The sequence below is a fragment of the Echinops telfairi genome, unplaced genomic scaffold, assembly GCF_000313985.2.
Source record: "Echinops telfairi isolate 266 unplaced genomic scaffold, ASM31398v2 ScPeMD7_7465;HRSCAF=8503, whole genome shotgun sequence".
Lineage (NCBI taxonomy): Eukaryota > Metazoa > Chordata > Mammalia > Afrosoricida > Tenrecidae > Echinops > Echinops telfairi.
In genome coordinates, this window is record NW_022111365.1 from 293,587 (window position 1) to 307,117 (window position 13,531).

Consider the following 13,531-nt stretch of genomic DNA (forward strand, 5'->3'; position numbering starts at 1 on the left):
ACCCTTCCATAAGGGGATGTCCAGTTGCCTACAGATGGGCTTTGGGTCTCCAGTCCACACTCCCCTTCATTCACAATGATTTGATTTTTTGTTCGTTGATTCCTGATACCTGATCCCTTCAACACTTCGTGATCACACAGGCTGGTGTGCTTCTTCCATGTGGGCTTTGTTGCTTCTGAGCTAGATGGTCGCTTGTTTACCTTGTTTCAGTCTGTTTTACATGAGGGGGCTGAGTCCGAACTGACCCAATGGTGCCGAACAACCCAGGCCCAACCCCCATTTTTCCGTATCCTCTTTCCCCCTTCACTTCTTCTTCCCTTCCTTTCATGTCTCCCTTTCTACCACTAAGTAAGATTAATTGGGAAGAATTCTGAGGCTCTAACCTTGTGCTTGCAACTAACCAACAGTAGAACATTGAGCAAATCATTTGATCTCTTTGAGCCTGACTTTCTCCATTTACTAAATAGAGACATTATAACTCACAATCTCCAAGGTCCTGTCACCTGGCACATGCTAGAAGGCATAGCAGCATTGAAATCCCATTTCTTTCACGGGGTCTTTCCAACTGTTGGAAATAGTGGCGTTTCTTTTTCCTCTCACATTCCGCTGCCCTGCTCCAACATGCCCTGTCAGTCTTTGCTTTTTGCACTAAATCTGTTTATCCATAGGATTTATGTCAGAATGACTGGGGGCAGGGTAGTGAGATGGTTTCTGTTAGCTAATAGGAAGAACTTGAACTCCACAGGAGCAAAAATGTCCTCGAGGGGAAGAGCTGTCCTTCACAGAGGTTACATCCTCCCGGGCCCCTCCCAAGCCTGGTGACAAGGCTCAGGGAGTTCATGGCGCAGCAAGCAGTGATAAAGTCGCCTTTTCTTTCTTCCTTCTTTCCTCCTCTCTCCTCCGAGCTTTCTTTTCTTCCTCACTTCCTTTCTCTCTCCCTCCTTTCCCTTTCCCTTCTTCCTCCAGCCTTCCTTTCTTAGTGTCAGCTCACGGGAAATGCACAGCATATTAAATTCACCACAATTAATTTCCATCCACAGATTCAGTTGAATTCATTTATATCTCCGTCCATTCTCTCTTTAACAACTTATTGTTGTGCATGTGTGCTAAGTTTTAAGATTGTAAACATGAATAAGATATGATTTTTGCGTTCTAGGAACTCACTCTCCGTTAAATGTACGTGTTTGCCAAATACCTATCACACTGGGCAATTTGGGGTTCTCTGGAAGCAGACAGTGCAGCAGGGCTTGGAAAGCATGTTGTCAACTCTCAACTCGGGTGATACTGATTTATAAGGAAGAAGAGAGAACACTGGAAGATGGCCTGCCAGGACATCAGGACCAAACAGCAGCAAACCTGGGAGAGAGTATGTTCACGAGAACCATTCCACCACAGGTGCCTCCACATTTGCAGTCTGTGTAGCTCGGCCTCGCTCAGATAGGGTAGTGAAATTAAGAGCATGACCTTGGCAGGCTCTCGCCAAAGGCACGGACACCTGCAAGCTGTCTGCTCTCTAAGCTCTTGCACGTGGATAGCCGGTGGTTTTCTTGAGTGGGGCTGGTGGCAGATCTTCATGTCTGCTCCATATGCCCACCTTTGTGCTAGGAATCAAAGACAGAATGGTAAGACCAGACAGTCTTTGCCCTAACCACACCTGCACTCTAGTGATGGGATAGAGGTGTTTTCCATATAATAGCCTCTTCCCCGCCCCACCCCACCCCCAATGAAAGTGCAATGTACTGTAAGATTAGGTACAGGGCGATGTAGTTGAGTGGTAGACTCCTTGCCTTCCATCTTCTCCCACATGAGACCCAAAGCCCTGCACACACAGTCACCAGCTAACAGTAGAGGCTTGCATGTCATTGTCATGATGGACCTTTCAAGTTAAGATGATTTAAGAAGAAAGGCCTTGCAGCAATCTAATTTCAAACACCAGCTCATGAAAACCCAATACGTAATGAGAGAATGGGGGACCAGGTAGCATTTTGTTCCCCTGTTTATGGGGTTGCTACAGTATTTTGGACACAGGGAACAGCAGGTACATGCTTCTGGAGGAGGCTGGATCACTGTGCATTCAGGAAAGTGAAAGAAACCAGTGAGATTAGCGCTAGTACTGGATCACTGTAGGTTTGTAGATGCAGTGTGGCCAGGCCAATTAGGGACTGAGACCTGGAAAATGTTTGGCCTTTGTCCTGAGAACAACAAAACTCTACCTAAGAGTTTAAAGAAAAGGAGTACAGGGAATCAAGGCTGGGGCTAGCCGTAGCTGATCGTGTTGGAAGGAGGGATACCTGCTGTCCAAGAGCTGAGGGAGGGAACAGAGGCAGCAGAGCCAAAAGTTGAGTGACTGTCATTGCAGTAGTCCAGCCAGGACCTAGGGCTGGGGTGTGACCATGAAGTCGAAGAGAAGTAGATGGATTTGTGAGAGATTTTAGAGATATTTAGTGATGGATTGGAGATGGAGGTGAAGCAAGATGATCGACATAATCCTTAGGTTTCTGCTTTGGGCAAGTGGATACAAAATGGTTTTCTAGGGCTCAAGTAGAAAGCAAATTTTTTTAAAATGATGAAGGCAACAAATGTACAAATGTGCTTGACACAATGGATATATGTATGGATTGCGATAAGAGCTTTAAGAGCCCCCAATAAAATGATTTTTTTAAAAGAAGAAGAATTGGTTTTCTTCATTGGAACAGTGAACATTTAAAAAGACCAGATGTAATCCTTACCACCTTTGTGCTATTTTGTTTGTTATTGTTTTCTGTTGGGTCTCCCAGCTGGGAGGCACAGGAGGAGTGGATGCATAATGAGAATAACTGATGCAAGGGGTTATAGAGAATGCAGAGGTGGGGTGTGGGTGATGGGGAGGGAAAGGGGATTTCGGGAGTAGATAAGGAAGGCAGGAATGGGGAGGGAGCACTGGAACTAATTGTGATTGCACAACCCCTTTTAAACCATGGGCAGCGGGGAGTGGATGCTCTAAGATTGACGTGATGGTGACTGTATGATTACCCTTGATATGATTGAATGATTGAACTCTTGAATTGTTTGATATTTAAATTATGTGCCAATAAAGTGGTGGGGTGGGGAGGAAAGATCGGATGGGAAGCAGCATGAAATGCTCACTCGCGAGCCTGAAAGTAGTGGTCACGTGTCTGGCCTAAAGGATAGCACACGGTCCAGGGGGACGTTCGACATTCTCCTATCTTTTCCCCATTATGAAATACAAACCATTACTTCTCTATCTTCCTGTCCAAGCCTTTTGCCGTGGAGGTTTCTTCTTCCTCTTTTGCTATTTTAGTACCTGATTGATCCCTGGTAGGTCTCACTACCTATCACGGAGGGACTGCTGGGTCCTTCCACACATTTTTTGAGGATTGGGGCTTGTGGAACAGCCTTCCTCTCTACTTCAAGTCATCACCTTGAGGGACATCTATGTAAATGGCTATTGCACAATGCTGGGAACACCTAAGCTACATTTCACCTATGCCACCCAATCTCATGGATACACCTTGTCTGAAACTATACCCTTTTGTATCTTACGCCTAATCCCCTGCCTTCTGAATATAATCATCTGTCCTAAGCTTGTTCTTCATGTTAATCCATGATAGTGTTGCAAGGTCATTCATTTCCTCCTGGTCTCACTTCCTTATTGTCAGTTTACATAAAGCAATCTATCTCCATCCTGTACTGCCTACTCTGAACATGACCTTGTATCTTGATTTAGTCTCCAACTCCCCTTCAGCTTTAGTCTTCCTTAAATTCTTTAGGCACAGCCCACATCTGGATTAATTTTAACCATGCCTTTTCCCCTCCTGCATGCAGACTGCTGTACACTGCTGGGAAAAGTCACCAAACCACGTAGACCGGTGTCACTACAAGTTCACAGTCTCCTGATAATGTTATCAAATACCCTCATCTGGGTATGGGTCACCAGCAAGGACCGTAGTTATCATACACATGTGGATTAAGTTGTTGAATGAGAATACACGGTAGGATAGAACAAATGGGCTTTCAGATTGAGGCATGAATGAAAAATGAAGAAGTGGTGATCCAAAATAAAGCCATTGAAAACTTAACAGAATAGGGCAGGGTGCATGAAGGGTTTGGGGATTTTAATTAGAAAATCAGAAGATAGACTCCCTGCTGGGATTTGTAATTGACCTTAAAGAAACCAAAGTTCCAACCTAATTATTAATCCTTTATAAATGAACCTGGGTTCTCCTCCCCCCACCCCACCCCCTTCCAGGATGCTGGCTTGGAGTTTATGCTGTAAACTGAATTTGCTGAAAGTACCACTTTGAGAAAATGAGTTCCAATTTATGTCTATCTGCTCAGAGGAATGGACTGAGAGTGAGATTAAAGTTACAGGAGGAGGGATTCTTGCACCTAGCTAACAAGAAAGGACTAATAAGCAAAGGATCACACCCTAACTCAGTGAAACATTGCGCATAGACTGAAAGTAGAAGCACAAACGGGTTATGTGATTATAACTATGTGAACAATGTACACATATTCATAAAGCTTGGGAAGGAAGAGAGAGAAATGGAAATTTATATTAGTGGAGCAGGATTAAACTTGGTAATTTTCTTTCAAACTTCACATTATTATTTCTACAAAACTTAAATGATTTAAAACAAGAAAATGTCTTTTTGGAAAACATGAAGAGGACCTTTGTTTTTGTTGTTTTGTTTTGTTTTTGCTTAGGGCCAGAAATCCTAGCCATATAATCTAGAGGCAAAGCGACAGAGGAATCTGGGTTCGCAGCTGGCTTTGTCACACGCCTAGTCATTTAACCACCTAAGCCTCTGCTTTTTGAATTATGTAAAATAACAATAATAATAATTACCCCTTATAATTATAAGGATTAAATGAGATAAATCATGTCACTATAGTCCTTGATACATAGAGATGGCCAATAAACATGACTAATTATTGTTATTGTTGCTAACTCTGCCAGAGCTCTGAGTCAGAACCTGGTCTTCTGAAGTCTTGGTGGCTGTTACAACACTGTATAGTGGAACGAGGGAAGGACTTCCAGTTGGACATCCCTCACGGCTCTGTCTCTGACAGTTCCGTGTGCACTTGAATGAGCAACAATGACTTTGCTGAGACTTTGTTTTCACATCTTTTAAATAAGAATACCTACTTTCTAAAATAAAAATACTTAATCTGACCTAGACTTCCCTCTCCAGCCTTGCATCATCTCTCTTCCCCAGGACACAGGAACCTATTTATCCTTCACATTTGATTTTTATTTCCTGCCATCTGTTGGATTGATCCCATTTTCTTTATTCCTTTCCTATCCCTCTAATGATTCATGAGTTATTAAATGCCATTCTATTTATATTTTATATACATATAATATTTTAACTATTATAATCACCTTTTCATATCACATAAGATACTGTTGGCTGATACTTTCATTCCACTCTTCATGTATACATGTATGTATAGATGTGTATGTACATATGTATATGCATACATACATATATGCATACATACAGTTGCCCTTGAGTTGATTCCCCCTCACAGAAACTCCATGTGTGCCAGAGTCAGGTTGTGCTCTGTAGGGCTTTCAGTCCTTGGTTTTTCAGAAGTAGAACATCAGGCCTTTTTATTGAGACGTCTCTGAGTGAACGCAAACTTCCAGCATGTGCGTTAGCAGCCAAGTGTGTGAACGATCGCACTACTCGGGGACTCCACTCTGTATGAGCCCTCCCATGAGCCATTATTTAAGTCAATGTAAGACATATTTACCTACACGCTTAACAGGTTTTTGTTCAACATGCCTTCTGGTGTTTTTTGTATTAGTTCCTTAGTTTACATGTATGTATCTTAACAGTTCTTTCAGTAAATGCTTATGGCAAAGTCTCCGCTTTTATTTATCTAAAAATGTCTTAATATCACCCACATTATCTAATTACATTTTGACTGGGGATGGGATTCTTGGGGGTTTTGTCATTGTTGTTGTTGTTTACGACATTTGTTGTGAAGGATTCGGAAAGCGTCTGGGAGACTGAGTTAGATGAAATCACCTCTAGGGTGGCCTGATCCTGGATCAATTCCCTTTTTAAAGAAAATATGCACATATAAAGTGTGTGCTGTGTGACACGTACTGTTTTATGTTGTGCCTTTTGCGTTCATCGTGGTTGTCTCTGTCCATGTGTAGCTGTCTGTGTCATCTCATTTGGCGTGTTCACATTCACCCCCTCCCCGGGGCCTCCCTATAATCTGCAAAATCTGCTTCTTTTGATGTGAAAACTTTTGCTTGATTGTTTCTTTTATAATAGTGTTCTTATACAATATTTTCCTTTATACTATTGACTACCTTTGCTGTATAATGTCTTTGCCGTAGAATGTATAATGTCAAACACGTTATGAGGTGTTTGAGTGGTTCATCTTTTTTTTTTTAAGAACTGCATAGTATTCCCTTGTATGTATGCACCAGGGTTTACAGATCCAGTCCTCCACAGACTGACATTTTGGAGCAGCAATTTTGAGGGGGAGAAAGTTTCATCTTCTCCCACAGAGCTGCCTGGTGGTTCTGAACTGCTGGCCTGGCGGTTAGTTGCTTAACATGTAATCCCTACATCACCGGAGCTCCCTTGGAAAGGGTGATGAGGGTTGTCAAATTCCTTTTCTGTGTCGACTGAGAGGATCTTATGTTTCTTATCTTTTGTTTATGTAGCATATTACATTGGTTGCTTTTCAACCATCCTTGAGTGCCGGGGCTGGACTCCTCATACACTGCTAGTGGGAATATAGTTATGCACAATCATTGTGGAAAGTGAAATGGTGCCACCTCAAATAACTGGGAATAGAAATTGCACACAATCCAACAATCCCTCTGCTAAGTATATATCCTCAAGGAATAAGAGTCACCGTAAAAACCAGCACATGCACACTGTTCACACCAGCAAAAAGACGTAAACCAGCTAAACGCCGTCAGCAGAAGACCGTGTGAAGAAGCTGGTGCAGCACGTGCACCCTAGGGAATACTGAAAACATGCTAGACCTGATCTGGTTTTCAACACTTGTTGTATTTTTGTTTTGTTTTGATTTTGTCCATTCTTATGAGGCCGTGTCTCAGAGGTGGTGTGTCATCAGAGGTCGTCCTCTTGAAGGGATGTTATATGTTTTTCTGTATGTGAAACTCAGGATTGATAACCCCAGGATTGACAGCAAGTAGAATAAGGGTCTCAGGGGGTGGGGGCCGAGAGTGGGGGTGGGTGTAAAAGGGAGACAATATCAAGGAGCCCAGGAAGAAAAAGAATGTTAGAAAACTGATTGTGGTAGCAATTGTACAATTCTGCTTGATGTGATTGAACTATGGAATAATATATGTATTAGCTCCCAATTAATAATAAAAATTAAATAAATGTTAAAAAGAAGAAGGAAAAAGACCAGTGACAAAACCAGAGAACATCATGCTAGGGAAATGGATCAAACACAAAAGGACAAACATTGTATGAGGCCACTGTTTAAAGGGGGGAAAATATTAAAAACCAGGTGAAGACTTTCATGCCAAAGGAAACAGGCCTTGGATGCTGCTGACTCGGGGAGGGCAATGCGGGGAAGATAAAGCAACGGGCTGGATTGGTGATGGGTATTAACTTGGGTATAATGAAGGATAGTCTTCCACAAGCCAGAGAAGAGGAATCCAAGAGCCACCGAAGGGTAAACTACTGGGAAGTAGTGAAGAGTGGTTTAAACTATTGAACCCAAAGTTGACCTGAAATGTTGACCACCACGTCAACAGATTTACAATAAAAATGGAAATATATATACATTTTAAAATTGTAAATTAGATTCCATTTAGAAAAAAAAGTAAATTTACAGAGGTAACATTAAGGACCTGTCTAGGCAATTTCGTAAGTTCTCCTTGCAAACAGAGGACAACATTGTTCCTCCCTGAGGTCCTCTGGCAGTGGCAATTGACTTTCAAATCCACTCTTCTGAGTGGCAAAACGGCCACATGGCTGGCTAATGATCCGAAAGAACTCAAATGGAGTCTGAAATTATGTCAGGACTCAAATTTGAATTAGAACTTCCACTGTAGACCATAATCTTCCACTCACCAAGTGCTTTGGAATTTAAGCTCTAATACATTTCCTCCTAGCACCATTGCTTTTAATTAAAAAACTATGATTTCATTTAGGTTGATATGCCTTCTTTTGCATGGCACCTTTTCATGGCTGCTTGTCTTAGAACAAGACTGTAAGGCCTCGAGCACTATTCTTTCAACTGACAGTTACCGTCTAATTAATTCATCATGCTTGATATAGCTCTGAGTATTTAGTAATTATCTGTGGGGTAAGTATGGAGTGGAGCCATTGTAAGAACTATGTGGTGTGGGACTACGCTACAAACCTTAAGTGGGAGCTCAAGTCTGCAGGGGAGTGAATTATTTAATGTAACTCTTCTAGCCTAATTCTCTAACTCCCACCAAAGGACCTTTTCCGACATGGGTCTGGGAAGAAGGTGGGGGAAGATGGTGATGGGATTCACCTGTGAGTAATTGTGAACAGTATTCCCTGCAATGCCATCTGCTACATATCAAATGGGCCCTCTGAGAAGCAGGGTGATGGAGCTCATTGCCAGGAGTGGAGCATGTCCTCCAGAGCTGAGATCCCTACTCAGGGAAAATCTTGGCTCCAGAAGACAGCAATAACATCAGAGGAGTAACAGCAGAACCAGAAGACAGAGCATGGGACAGAGTGATGGTCACCTCAACCTTTGGAGCAAGTAAAACTGAGTGCTTTTGTGCAGGAGATTTGCTTGTGGGGTAGCCTGCCTCTGGGCACTTAATTGGGGAAATTGGTCACTTGCTGAAGTGGAATTGAATGCTTCCAGGATGAGACTTACTGGAGTGGGGTGCTTCTGGGCACCTAATTCAGGAGCTGGGTTTGCTGACCAATGGTGTTTGAGGCTTTGGGTTTAGGCTTAGAGGGGAGTGGTATGCCCCTTTGGGCATTTATTAGCAGACCTGAAAGAACTTTGCTTTTTTTTTTAAAAAAAAAAAATCACTTTATTGGGGGCTCGTACACCTCTTATCATAATGCATCATCCATCCATTGTGTCAAGCACATTTGCACATTTATTGCCCTCAGCATTCTCAACATTTGCTTTCTACTTAAGCCCTTGGTATCAGCTCCTCATTTTTTCCCTCCCTCCCCATCCCTCATGAACCCTTGATAATTTATAAATTATTATTATTTTTGTCATATCTTACACTGTCCAATGTCTCCCTTCACCCACTTTTATGCTGTCCATCTCCCAGGGAGGGGGTTATATGTAGATATTTGTGATCCGTTCCTTCTTTCTACCCCACCCTCCCAGTATCTCCACTCTCACCACTGGTCCTGAAGGATTCATCTGTCCTGGATTCCTTGTGTTTCCAGTTCCGATCTATACCAGTGTACATCCTCTGATCCAGCTGGATTTGTAAGGTAGAATTGGGATCATGATAGTGGTGGGGAGGAAGCATTAAAGAACTAGAGGAAAGTTGTATGTTTCATCGTTGCTACCCTGCACCCTGACTGGCTCGTCTCCTCCCTGCAACCCTTCTGTAAGGGGATGTCCAGTTGCCTACAGATGGACTTTGGATGCCCACTCCACACTCCCACTCATTCACAATGATATGATATTTTTGTTCTTTGATGCCTAATAACTGATCCCTTCAACAGCTTGTGATCACACAAGCTGGTGTGTTTCTTCCATGTGGGCTTTGTTTCTTCTGAGCTAGATTGCCACTTGTTTATCTTCAAGCCTTCAAGACCCCAGATGCCATATCTTCCGGTAGCCAGGCACCATCAGCTTTCTTCACTACATTTGCTTATGCACCCACTTTGTCTTCAGCAATCGTAAAGAGAAGGTAAGCATCATAGAATGCCAGTTTAATAGAACAAAATGTTCTTTCATTGAGGGAGTTCTTGAGTGGAGGCCCAATGTCCATCTGCTACCTTAATACTACTAAACCTATAAATATATGCACATAGATCTATTTCCCCAGCATCATATGTAAATATACTTACATATGTACACACCTGTATTTATACCTCTATAAATACCCTTGGTCTCCTAGTTCTTTCCTCTAGTTCGTTTTGCTTTCCTCTTGTCCCACTATCATGCTCAGCCTTCATTTGGGTTTCAGTAATTCCTCAGTTACATTGCCCTTGATCAAGCCCTACCAGACCTCTTACACCCTCCTCCCCATGGATTTTGGGTCACTTGTTCCCTTGTCCCTGGGTTTGTTAACACCACTTCCTCTGAAAGAACTTTTTAACATGTTCTGATAAACAACTCAGTCCTGAGAATTTCTCACTAGTATTATAACTTGTTAACTTTTTTAATAAACTCTTTAAACATTAATTTTGCCTGTGAGCTCTGTGTAGTCATTGCAATGGATATCAGAATTCAGAGAGGTTATGGATAGAGCATGAATTAAAACTACATAAAGTTCATCCATATAATGTATCGTGTCTTCATGGACAACATATTAGCTTTCTGAAAAATTCCATTAGAAGTTGCTTTCACATAATATTTAATAATTCCAATAACGATAACAATTGCAATAAATATAATCAACCATGTAGATAGCCTGATAAAATATTGCAAGATCAAAACTTATTTATTGCAAATTCTTTTTCAGCCACATAAACAGGTACTATACACATGGAAATTAATAGAGGAAATACTCAGGAGTCAAACTGCAACATATGTGCAAAGAAACACTCGAGAAACTCAAGGGCCAACTGTGAAACAGATCATTAATTCTTCATATACAAGTTCCTATTGAAGCTGAACAAAATTAAAACAAATCCAGGAGAGCCAAAATATGGCCTTGAGTATATCACACCTGAATTCAGAAACTATCTCAAGAGAATATTTGATGCATTAAACACCAAAGACAAGATGACTTGTGGACTCACATCAGACCCTCATGCATGAAGAAACCAAAAGTGCGTTAAAAAGACAGGAAAGAAATGAAAGATCAAAGTGGATGTCAGAAGAAACTTGGAAACTTGCTCTTGAGTGTAGAAAAGTAAAAGGGAATGGAAGAAATGATGGGACAAAGGAGTTTAACAGAAAATTGGAAGGGTAGTTTGAGAAGACAAAGTACTATAGTAAATATGCAAAGACAAGACGTTAGAAAACCAAAAAGGAAAAAGACACGTAGCACTTCTAAAACTGCAAGACCTGGGGCAGGGGCAGGTGGGGGGTCTGGAGTATTCAAACACTGAGAAGCCAATTGAAGGATTCTATGGAGAAACTATTGAATGATGTAGGGAACATCAAAGAAGATTACAGGAATACAAAATCACTGTTCCAAAAAGAATTGGTCCACATGCAACCATTTCAAGAAGTAGCATATAGTCAAGAGCCTAGGATCCTGAAGGAAGAAGGAAGAAGGCATCTGTAAAAAATGCGACCCCAGGAATTGAAATAAAAATTGAAATATTTCAATCACCTGGTGCAGTGCTGGAAGCACTCACTAATCTATACCAAGAAACTTAGAATACAGCTATCTGGCCCACAGACTAGAAGAGATCAAATTGTGTAGTCATTCCCCCCAAAAAACATATCAGAATAGAATGCACAAGTTCTCAAACAATATCATCAACATCTGATATAGATAAAATTTTGCTGAAGATAATTTTAAAACACTTGCAGTACATTGGCACAGAGCTGCAAGAAATACAAGCCAGATTCAGAAGAGGAAATAGCACGAGGGGCATTACTGCTGACATCAGGTGGGTCTCACAACTGAACTAATAGCAGCATGAGGATAAAATGCTGATGTTATCAAGGATCTCATTTTATTGTGATCCACAAACAGTGCTCATGGAAGCCGCAGTCAAGAAATCAATGGATTTGAGGCTCACACTTAACTCTAGCCCAACCTAAAAACATTTAGCTCTTACGACATGGCCCTACTCAATACTCACCCTCATAAGGAGATCACTGAAGATGTGGATGCTACAGCAAAGTGTGACGAAGAAACCAGATGGTGCCAGGCTCTAAGAAAGAAATGGCGTCTGGGGTCTTAAAGGGTTGTCTTAAAACAAGTAGCCATCTAAGTGAGGCTTCAACCAAATCCACATGGAAGAAGTGCACCAGTCTGTGTGATTCACAGATTGGAAATAGTAAAATCCTAATCTGAAGTAGGGAATGGTGAGATAATTTATTGTGCCAGCCTGGCTGACAAGCGGTTTTATCTCTCTAGAGAACCCTGTCTAACACAAATGGTATCAAGGTTTAAACTGTGAACACCTAGTTGGCAGAAGGCTATGGATGACAGTGAAACACAAAATCCATTTTCAGGGTCCCCACAAGGATTAAGCCTTTGCTGAATCCCCTCTAACATCCCCAGGGATGTGATTAGTCTTGCTATCAGACAGAGTATTGTAAAGTCAATTATGGCTGATGGGGTTAGGTTAAAATGTTAACACCTTATGATTTGACTTCCGTTTTGACTAATTTTATATTTTAATTTATTTTTGAAGATTATTTACTTATTAATTTAAATTTTTTATTGTGAATTGGATGAAAGTTTACAGAGTATATTATTATCACTTTTACATTCAACAATTCAGACACATTTTATCTCATTCATTGAAATTCCCTTAATACCATCACTTATCTCACTGCCTCACTGTTTGTTTCCTCTTTTTTTACACAATTTCATTGGCAAATAATTCACACATCATACAACTCAATAGTTCAATCACATCAAGAAGAGCTATACAATCATCAGCACAATCGGTTTTTGAACATTTCCTTTATTCTTGTACTCATCGTTATTAGCTTCCCGTTCCCCTCCCCGGTCAATCGTCCCTGCCATACCTATAAGGACCACTGATCAATTCAATTACTGTCGCCATGGATTTTAAGTCTATTCCTTTTAGTATACAAGCTGTTAACTTATTCCACCATCACCACCTTAATAACAGAGGCCTCATATAATATTTGTCCTTTTGTAACTGGCTACTTTCACTCTTAGCATCATGGATCCAACTCCATCCATGCAATGAGATGTTTCAGGTCTTTACAGTTGTTTTTCATCATTGATTTTTAGCAAGGTATCAAACTATACATCTGTCAAAGCTTTTTTATCCATTGGTGAACTGTATATGTTTATATCCTTTCCCCACTTCTTAAGCAGGTCATCTTTTTCTAATTGGGGTGTTGCACTTTTCTATAGATTAGAGAGATTAGTCCTTTGTCCTTTGTGTTGTTGGCAAATATTTTTTCCCATTCCTTGGGTTCTCTTTTTACTCTTTTGGTGAGGTCTTTTGATGCATATACGTGTCCTATGTTTAGGATATCTATTTTGTGTGTATTTCTTTCACTATATATGATAGTCTGTCCATGCTGTATTTTCTTACTGATAATCTTTATAGCTTTGTTTTACATGTAGGTCTTTGATCCATTCAAATTTATTTTGAACGTGGGTGAGGTAGAGGGTGAATCCCTGTTTTATTCTTCTACAGATAGAATTCCAATGTTGTCAGTATCATTTGTTTAA